Source organism: Arachis stenosperma, chromosome 7 (genome assembly GCF_014773155.1).
Source record: "Arachis stenosperma cultivar V10309 chromosome 7, arast.V10309.gnm1.PFL2, whole genome shotgun sequence".
NCBI lineage: Eukaryota > Viridiplantae > Streptophyta > Magnoliopsida > Fabales > Fabaceae > Arachis > Arachis stenosperma.
This window is the reverse complement of record NC_080383.1, coordinates 16,263,276-16,272,944: the sequence shown is the minus strand read 5'-3', so window position 1 is coordinate 16,272,944 and position 9,669 is coordinate 16,263,276. Positions and strand designations below refer to the sequence as shown.

Genomic DNA, 9,669 nt, shown 5'->3' with positions numbered 1-9,669 from the left:
TCACGCTTCTTCTCTTCTCCCCCGCACTTCTTCTTCTTCTTCTCCTGCGCTTCTTCTTCTTCTCAGGCTCGTTTACACATGGAGCATCTTCTTCTTTGCCTTCTTCTTCGCGTTCCTCCTCCTCCTCATTCTCCTCTTTCTTTTTCGAGTTCCTTCTTCTTCATGTGTTTTCTCTTTATCGTCATTCTTTTGTTATTGTTGCTACTATATTTTTTTGTCTTTTTCTCCTTCTCTCCCTGGTGAAGAAGCAGTAGAAGGAGGAGGAAGAGTTTTGAATTGTGCATAACAGAAATGAACCAAACATGTTATTATAGTGAAATAATTGTATAATACTAAATGAATGGAACATTATCCATTATATAAATTCAAATTCGAACAACTTTCTGGATAATGAATCGAAATACGTACTCATGGTGAAATAATTATATAGTACTGAATGAATGGAATATTATCTATTATATAAATTCGAACAGCTTTCTGCATAATGAACTGAAACACGTAGTCATGGTGAAACAATTGTATAATACTGAATAAACAAAACATTATCCATTATATAAATTCAAATTCAAATAGCTTTCTGAATAATGAACCGAAACACGTACTCATGGTGAAACAATTGTATAGTACTGATGAACAAAACATAATCCATTATATAAAATCAAATTCAAACAACTTTTTGCGTAATGAACCGAAACAAGTACTCATGGTGAAACAATTATATAGTATTGAATGAACAAAACATAATCCATTATATAAAATCAAATTCAAACAGCTTTCTGCATAATGAACCGAATACGTACTCATGGTGAAACAATTGTATAGTACTGAATGAACGAAACATAATCCATTATATAAAATCAAATTCAAAACGCCTCTGTATACCATTTAGAGATTATCAATTCAATTCAATTCAAATTCACAACACCTACATCTATTCAATTCAATTCAATTTAGCAATTGTATTTTATTCAATTCGATTAAAGAAATAATTCATTAGCAAAATATTGATATTGTTGGTGATGATGATAACAAAAGAAGAAGAAAAATACGTGAATTTGAAAGAAGAAGAAGATGACGTATATGTGTATTTAAAAGAACATGAGAGAAGATAAGAAGATAAAGTGCGTGTAATAACACACTACTAGAAAACTAGTTATTACAGACGGATATTTCCGACGGATTTTATCCCACTGAAATACAGAGGAAATTTCAGAAGGATTTTTTGTCGGAAAACAAAAAAAATGGATTAGCATAAATTACAGACGGAAAATAGAATCCGTCGATAATTCCGTCGGAAAAATTAATTTTTTTTCCATGAGAAATGGTTACAGACGAAAAATCCGTCTGTAATTAAATAGACAAAATGCTGCATTTTATTAAATTATTACAGACAGAAAATCCGTCTGTAATTTAAATTTTCCGTCGGTAAATATTGAGATAACACTAATCTTATCTCTATCCACTCGATCCATTTACACTCCACCCATATCAAATGAGCTTGTTCCTCTCTCCGTCACCGAGTTGCTTCTTCTCTCCGTCGCACCAATTTCTTCTGCCGCTGGCGTCACAGATCTCTCTCCGTCCTCCCTTGCGTCGTACGGGCTCCCTCCGCCGCAGCATCCAACCCTAACCCCAGAGCTTCGTCGCGCCTCCAACCCTAATCCCAGAACTTCGTCGTGCTTCCAACCCCTGCTTCGCCGCTCCCTCCATCGACGCTCGCTCCCTCCGTCTCAAAGCCTCCGTCGTGCTCACTCTGTCGTAAGCCTTCAAACGTCGCTCCTTCCTCCATGGCTGAAACCCGTAACGCTCTACTTTTTCTCCTGCGTCGTGGCTTCACATTCCTCCAAACAAAATTGAAAAACCCTAACCTGGAGGCCTTCCACTGCAAACCTACCGATCCCTAATTCCGTCTCATCATCAGAGGTAAAATAAAATCCCTTTCGCCCATTTCAACCCTTCTCCACCCCCAACAGTCTCTATATCCTCTCTCTAATTTAATTGTACAATTTTATTTTCCTCTTTATTCTCTCCCTTTCGATGTTCTGTTTTTATTCTGCTGAGAATTGAAATTGCTGGCTGAATTAGCTTAATTTTAGGTCTTCTAATCACCTTTCAGTTTTATTGTTGTTCCTTATTTTTCGATTATTTTATTGCCGCAGATTGAAAATGAGTAGGCGTGGGAGCAGAATAGTCTACGTTGGGAACCTCCCTGGTGATATTCGTTAAAGAGAAGTAGAAGATTTGTTTTCAAAGGTACTTTGCTATTTTCATTCGTGAAAGAGTTTGATTTTTCATTTGCTTAATACTTACCAATAGAAACTACTTTACACCTTGTGCTGCCTTTGCTGATTTTTCGTGTCCTTGTTCATTTTAATTTTGGCAGGTTGTTTAAATTTGAGCTCTTGTGGTTTTAGGAATGTTAAAAGCAAGGTTCAGAAAACCGGACCGGTCATCAAACCGTTCTAGTTACTGGTTCATTGGTTCACTGGTCTAACCGGTTCCACCGATGGTTCAACCGGAAAAACCGTTTTAGAGTAGAATAGTAAATAAATTATAAATACACATCCTAAAATATAATTATAGTCTGATACAAATCTTAAAATATCTTCAAAATTAAAAACACTAAATAAAATATCATCAACCAAATACATATGATCTTATCAAAATCCAAACTCAAAAGTTAAATAGTAATAAAAACATATGTAAATATTAAATCCCAACATCATGGTTTATCAATTATCAAAATCCGCAAGAACTTGTTGCAAATCTGCTTCGGTGGGATGATCTTCACCTTCATTCCCACCCTGATCAGCAGAAGAAAGAGATGCAGCATAAAGACCACTACTACCACCGCCACTTTGATATAAATCAGCATCAATTTCACCTAATAAAATAGAAATGTTATCATTATATTATAAACTAACAAGATTCTAATAAATCATTAGAAACTAAATATACTATACTCACGCAATAAGTCATCCACATTACTAGGAAGATCAGGCTCTTTCTCTACAACCTCTTCAGTCACCCAGAAGTCAACTTGACTGATACTTTCATAATCAATTGGATCATGTTGTGTCTTTTGCTTTCTTTTTTCTTTTTCCTTCCTAAAAAGTTAAATACAATATATGGAGATTTAATAATTTACAAATTTATTATGATAAAGATTACAAATGAAACAATATAGTATTTCATGAAACATATATTACCTGGATTTAAGACGCAAATTATAGGTAACATAAACAATGTCATTCAGTCTATCATGCTCCAATCTATTTCTTCTTTTTGTATGAATTTGGTCAAAAAGGCTCCAATTTCTCTCACACCCAGAAGAAGCAGATGCTTGGCTAAGAATGCGAGCAGTTGCTTCTTGATTAATACTATTTTCCATAACTGGAATTAATAAAACATGTATGAAATTAAACAACACAACACAATACAGAAAATGCAATTCAGTTCAGTTCAGTTCACAGAAAATGAAATCAGAAATTGACAACACAACACAATGCAGTTCAGTTCACAGAAAATGAAATCAGAAATTGAAATCAGAAATTGACAACACAACACAATGCAGTTCAATTCTGCAACTAAAATTGAGTCCGATGCAACGATAAGCCAAAACAACATTTGTTTAAAAGGAAGAAAAATACAAATCAGTAAAAGAAACAAAAAATAAAATGAAACCCCAACTATAATCAAATACAAGACCTAAAGCAAGCTAAAACTCATGCTATTAATCAAACCTCAACTATGCTATAAACAAATTCAGGCAATGAATTAAGCATGCATATAGACCGAACCCAAAGGTTCAATTCATGCAAGAAACAAGTTTTTCTAATTTCTAGGAGCTACTGGGCAAATTGCTCAGATGATTTGGATTTATTGCACAATAGCATGGGGAAAAATTACCACTGATGAACTAAAACAAGCTTAGAAATGAGAAATTAAGTAAAAGCAAAGGATCAACAACAACAATAGTAAGAATAAGAAAATTGGTACCCTGCAGAAAATTAAGCTACAAGACAGAGCAGAAAATGCACAGTTCAGTTCACAAAATAGAGCAGAAAATGACAAAATGCAGTTCAGTTCAGTTCAGTTCACAGCACAGTTGACAAAGAGCAAGTTCACAGGAATTGAAATCAGAAATTGAACATTGAGGACGAGGAGAAACAGAATATGAGGACAAAGAGAAACAGAATATGAGCAGAGGTCTAACTTGAGTAACTTCAGTTCAGTTTACAGAGGACGAGGCGAAGGACAAAGAGAAATGAGCAGAGGACGAGTCACTCACCTGGGGTCGATGGAGGGCTCCCGGTGTTGACCGTTGAGGACCGCCGATGAGAGGCTACTGCGTGCTGGTGAAGATGAAGACGATCGAAATTGAGGGCACCAGGCGACGAGAAGATGAAGATGAGCAGGAACCAGGCGACGCCGGAGATTGGAGGGTTGCTGGAGCTGAGGATGGCGAGTGGCGACACCACGGGGGCGAGGGATGGCGACAGGGCTTCAGGCAGCACCGCTAGGGTTCTTCTTCTCCATTGGAGATGATGATTGCTGAATGAATGAGGTCGGGGCTCGGGGGAAGAAAGGGGGGTGCTCCACGGGCGGGTCGGGTCGGGTTTGGTTTTTTTATTTTTTTTAAAACGCAAAACGGCGTCGTTTAGTGAAAGATGCATAACCGGCCGGTCACCGGTTCGGTCCAACCGGCCGGTTTTTGACCGGTTCACCGGTTCTTGAACGGTTCTTCCCTCTACGGTTTTCAGATAAGGACCGGACCGCTTGCAGCGCCGGTTCGCGGTTAAACCGATTGAACCGGCCGGTCCGGTCCGGTTTTCAGAACATTGGTTAAAAGCTTTGATGCAAAATTTGGCATATAAAGTTGTTAAATTGCTTGCTGCAGAAAATTCAACAGATTGGCGCCAACTTGTATGAAATTTTGGGAAAAATATGTACGGTAATTTTTAATGAAATAAGTTGAATAATGAATCTAATGATGATTTGCAGAACTGCATCACACTAACAAAGGAGAATGTCAAAGGCATAATCATGGTAACTTTTACTTTCTATTTGGAATTCATTTTCATTCAAACATATATCAGTTTTTTCTAGTTCACTATTATCCGTTCTCTTCAAACAATTGTTCATGTTCGACCTAATAACTAATAACGGAAATTAATAACTAATAATATTTAACTGCCATATTTTCATATTAAGAAAGGTCTTTATTTTAAATAAATTATATTAATCATATAAAAATATCCTCTTTATCTTTTGAAAACCTTAACAGTAGAATAGTAAAAATGGATTCATTCTTAATCTTACAAGCCACCTTTTTTGCAGTGCATTTATGATTGGAGGTAGGAAACTAATAACCAATGCACATTGTGTGGAACATGATACACAGGTAATTTCCTTAAGGGTCCTATTTTCTCCAGGATGTAGATCCTACAATATAAATTTTATTAATAAATTATATTATGTTCATAGATCTTAGAATTAGTTGCCGAAAGGTTATAAATAGCTGCCAACTTTTTCATTGTTGTGGTTTATTGCAGGTTAAAGTTAAGAGAAGAGGGGATGATACAAAATACGTGGCTAAGGTGTGTCTCTATGAAGGTCTTGTCCTTTTTTCATTAAAAAAATGAGTATTACGTGAAGAGCAGTTTGCTTAAATATCTCATATAGTAGTGAGTAAGGACATTAAGAAGTATTAGTGAATAAGTCGCTAAAGTTGTATTATTGCAGGAAAATTTGATATATCTGAGGTTTACTTGTAAGCTATACCTTGCTTTTAAACTTGGAGTGAATTCATTGTAAAGTGCAAGTTTTGCATGTTTGCTTAGAAGGATATATAGCTTCTAACTCATGACATGTTCATATAGTTACTTTACTCTCAGTGAATGAACTGTACAGGTTTTAGCCAGAGGTGTTGATTGTGATATAGCTTTGCTTTCAGTAGAAAGTGATGAATTCTGGAGAGATGTGGAACCTCTCAGATTAGGACGATTGCCGCATCTTCAGGTTTGAAATAGCTTTCTTTTTATTTTTTTCCCTTTTTTTTTAATTTGAAAATTCTCAGTGTTTCAATGGAAAATGTTAAAAGAATATATACCATATAATTTGTCATAGAATATATTTCTATTTGCGTGCTGATCAACTGAAATTTCTGTATACTTGTCTTGTTACTTGTAGGATTCTGTTACTGTGGTGGGATATCCACTTGGAGGAGACACAATTTCAGTGACAAAGGGAGTTGTATCTCGCATTGAGGTTTGATATATTGAACATAAAATTACCATTTTTATATGCCGTAAAATCAATAAAAGTGTTTTACTCTATGGTTTTAGTGCTCAGTTATTGAAAAAACCTGTAATCAGGTCACATCATATGCTCATGGATCGTCTTATTTGTTGGGTATTCAAATTGATGCTGCAATAAATCCTGGTTAGTAGATCTTATAGTTGTTTGATTGTTTCACCTCCTCTCCAGCAAAAAAAATTCTCCAGCCTCTTATTATTCTAAGAACTGTTGGAAAAACAACTTCCTCTTATATGGAACTATGTGCATTGATTTAATAGCCATCGTTTACAACTTTTGATTTTAGGCAACAGCGGTGGCCCAGCATTCAATGACCAAGGGGAGTGCATTTGTGTGGCATTTCAGGTATATTTTTTTACGGCCTTCTGTTAACAGACTTGTATATGCCTAAACCAGCAACAACAACAAAACACAAGTTATTGAAAATGAAAGTTGACATGGTATTAAGGGAAGGGAAACAATGAAAAATTGACGCAGGCGTCTAGTGAGTCTGATTTTGTAATTTTTGTTGCATACGCCCGGAGTTGGGGTTCATATGCATTGTTTCAAGTAATATGGTGTTTGAAATTCTTCAATTCTTAAATTCATGCTTGATGTTTAGAATCCTTCAATACTGTGGTTGCAATGTTTCACTCCTAGAGATGATTGGACTTAATGATCGATTTTGTATCTTTAACATGCTGAATCATACTGGAGCCTTTTTTAATGACTAAGCTGCATATTTGGTCATAAAAATTATTTTGCTGGAAATCTGAATTTCATTTAAAGGTTTGGTGTTGGTTAATGCATATTTTGTATAGCATCAAGCTTTGTTTGCTGTGTGTGCAGAGCATCGAGCTCCTCCGTGGCTTAATGGCGCCCACTAGCAGTGATATTCTGTGTGACATTGGCTGCATCATTGGCAGCAAGATTAGGCCCAATTCCAATGGCTGCATTCCAAACTTGTCTTCAAGTCTGGTTGACATCCTCCCTTCTAGCTGATGGTTTAGCTGTTGCTGTACAAGTACTGCTAATATACCATATATTATTATTAGTTACTTATTATAGAAACTTAAAGCACATATATATTTACAAAAAAATTGAAAGGAGTATCTAATAATAAGTTTGGTTGGGTGATAGGCAATTCTAGCATGTGCCTTTGCTGAGAAAAATTTTGACAAAGTAACGGCTGAAGGATCAAAAGGAGAGGAAAAAGCAGGAAATTCGGACTCATAATGCTCAGTTGCATGCTGCAGTATCCGTGGCAGGCATAGCTGCTGCCGTTGCGGCCATTGCAGCTTCAATAGAGTGTACATTGTAGAATCAATAGAGTGTACATAGCAGCCATAAGAAAGTGTACATAGCTGCCATAAAGTTCTACACTTACCATATGAGTGGTCTCTAGCTTAGCTTGCATTGTTCAAGAAATTTTAGAAAATTCTAAGGATACTACTCTACTAATGTTTGTGAGACATGAATGTAATTTTCACTCCATATGGATGTACAAGTGTATATTATTGAATAAGTAGAGTTATATGCAAAGAGATATTATATAGATAATCTATTTTTCATATATCTCAAAGAAGAAAAAAATAATATATAATTTATTTGAGTTGAGTTGAGTTTTTTTATATTTATTTTGTATGAAAACAAGTTTATTTTGCAATTAGAAAAATAAAAAAATTATATTTTACTTTATTGACGGATTTACAGACGGATTTTCTGTCTGTAATCAGAACGTGGGATGATTTTTCAAAGTTCAAATTACAGACGAAAAATCCGTCTGTAATTACAGACGGAAAATCCGCCGGAGAGTTCGTCGCCTTTGGAAAATGGATAGAAAATTTATAGAGGGAAAATCCGTCGGTAACTGGTAAAAATCCGTCTGTAATTTTCCGACGGAAAAAAATTCGTCGGTAAATAATTTCCGACGGGGCTTTTACAGAGGGACAAAATCCGTCGGTAATTTTGTCGGTAACCAAAAATCTGTCTGTAATAAAGACCGAATTCGTCTGTAAATCTGTTTGTATTAATCCATTTTCTAGTTGTGACCTTTTTTTAATAAAAGTAATTTTTATTAGTGTTAAACCTACTTAAATAATACTTAAATAAAAAAAATATTTGAATATGTAGCATAACTCTTAATTAAACAAATGAATGGGTTCGGAAAATCTTTTTCATCCTACTCAATGCGAAACCAGCCAACGGACGCCCGTAACCACTACTCTCATTTGAATTTTGAAAAGAAGCCCCATGGGCCAATTATATAAAAATTTCACCCAAGACTTTAAATAGAGTAAACTAATAATTCGATTCTTGTCATTTTTTAAAATGATAATACAATTTCTTAAGATAAAAATGATCTATTTATTTTAAGAGATCAAATTATCATTATAATAAATAGACAAAGACTAAATTAATAATTCACTCTAAAAAAAACTATTGCATGCATTATTCATGCCAGTCCAAAAAACATACGAAAATAAATTTATTCGAGTTATCCTCTCATTTGATTGATTTAATTTATTGTTCGATTCAATTATGTATCCAACATTGGAGAGGTTGACATTAATTGATTAATAAAAAGAATCTCAAAATTAAACGAATCAAATACTATATATATAATTTTATTTAAACTTAGTTGATGTGAAATTTCACAAGTCACAATAATATCATCAGAATAATTCTAATTTAACATTTATTTCATGTTCACATTCTATGCTCAAATTTTTATCACGGCTTCTTAATTGGTATTGTATGCTCTACAATGTATGCATGTCTCATTCACAACCAGAAGATATCAGAATGAAGGAATAATTCAGTTTAATCAGTTTGTTCGTTGTTCAAATCCTACACCATGTTGTTTGTTGATCATGCATTGTTTCATATATTAAAGAAATGCCACGTGAATTGCGTTTTGGATTTTCGGATTATGATTGAAGATGCCTTCTCAATGTTATTTTAAAATTACATAATAAACACATGCGTATGCATGATTTTAATATATAATTTTAATTTTAATACATTGATAATAATATAAAATATACTATATTATTTTTATTTAATTACATCTATTTTTTTAATTTATTTACGTAAACAATTAAAAAATAATTATTTTTATTAATGTGATATTACGTATCGAATGTATGTATAAAAATATTTTATTATATTAGCAAATTATTAAAATAAAATTTTTATAATATATTTTGTAAATATTAGAGATATAATTATTTTTGTTGTATTTTTTTATCAATTTAAATTTTTAAAATGAGTAATTTTATAATATAATATCGTAGAGTTTAACTCTTTATAATTTTAAAAATAAAAAAATAATATAAAATAAATAATAAAAAATTTATACAAAAATTAAAC

The 9,669-nt window shown here is 33.7% G+C and overlaps 1 long non-coding RNA gene across 1 annotated transcript; it reads left to right on the top strand.

Annotated features, from left to right (window-relative positions):
- The first annotated feature begins 5,911 nt into the window (after positions 1 to 5,911).
- Positions 5,912 to 6,401, top strand: LOC130940763 (uncharacterized). The gene is made up of 3 exons (XR_009070400.1): positions 5,912 to 6,021; positions 6,193 to 6,270; positions 6,378 to 6,401. It is a non-coding gene; the product is annotated as an uncharacterized LOC130940763 (long non-coding RNA).
- The last annotated feature ends 3,268 nt before the right edge of the window (positions 6,402 to 9,669 follow it).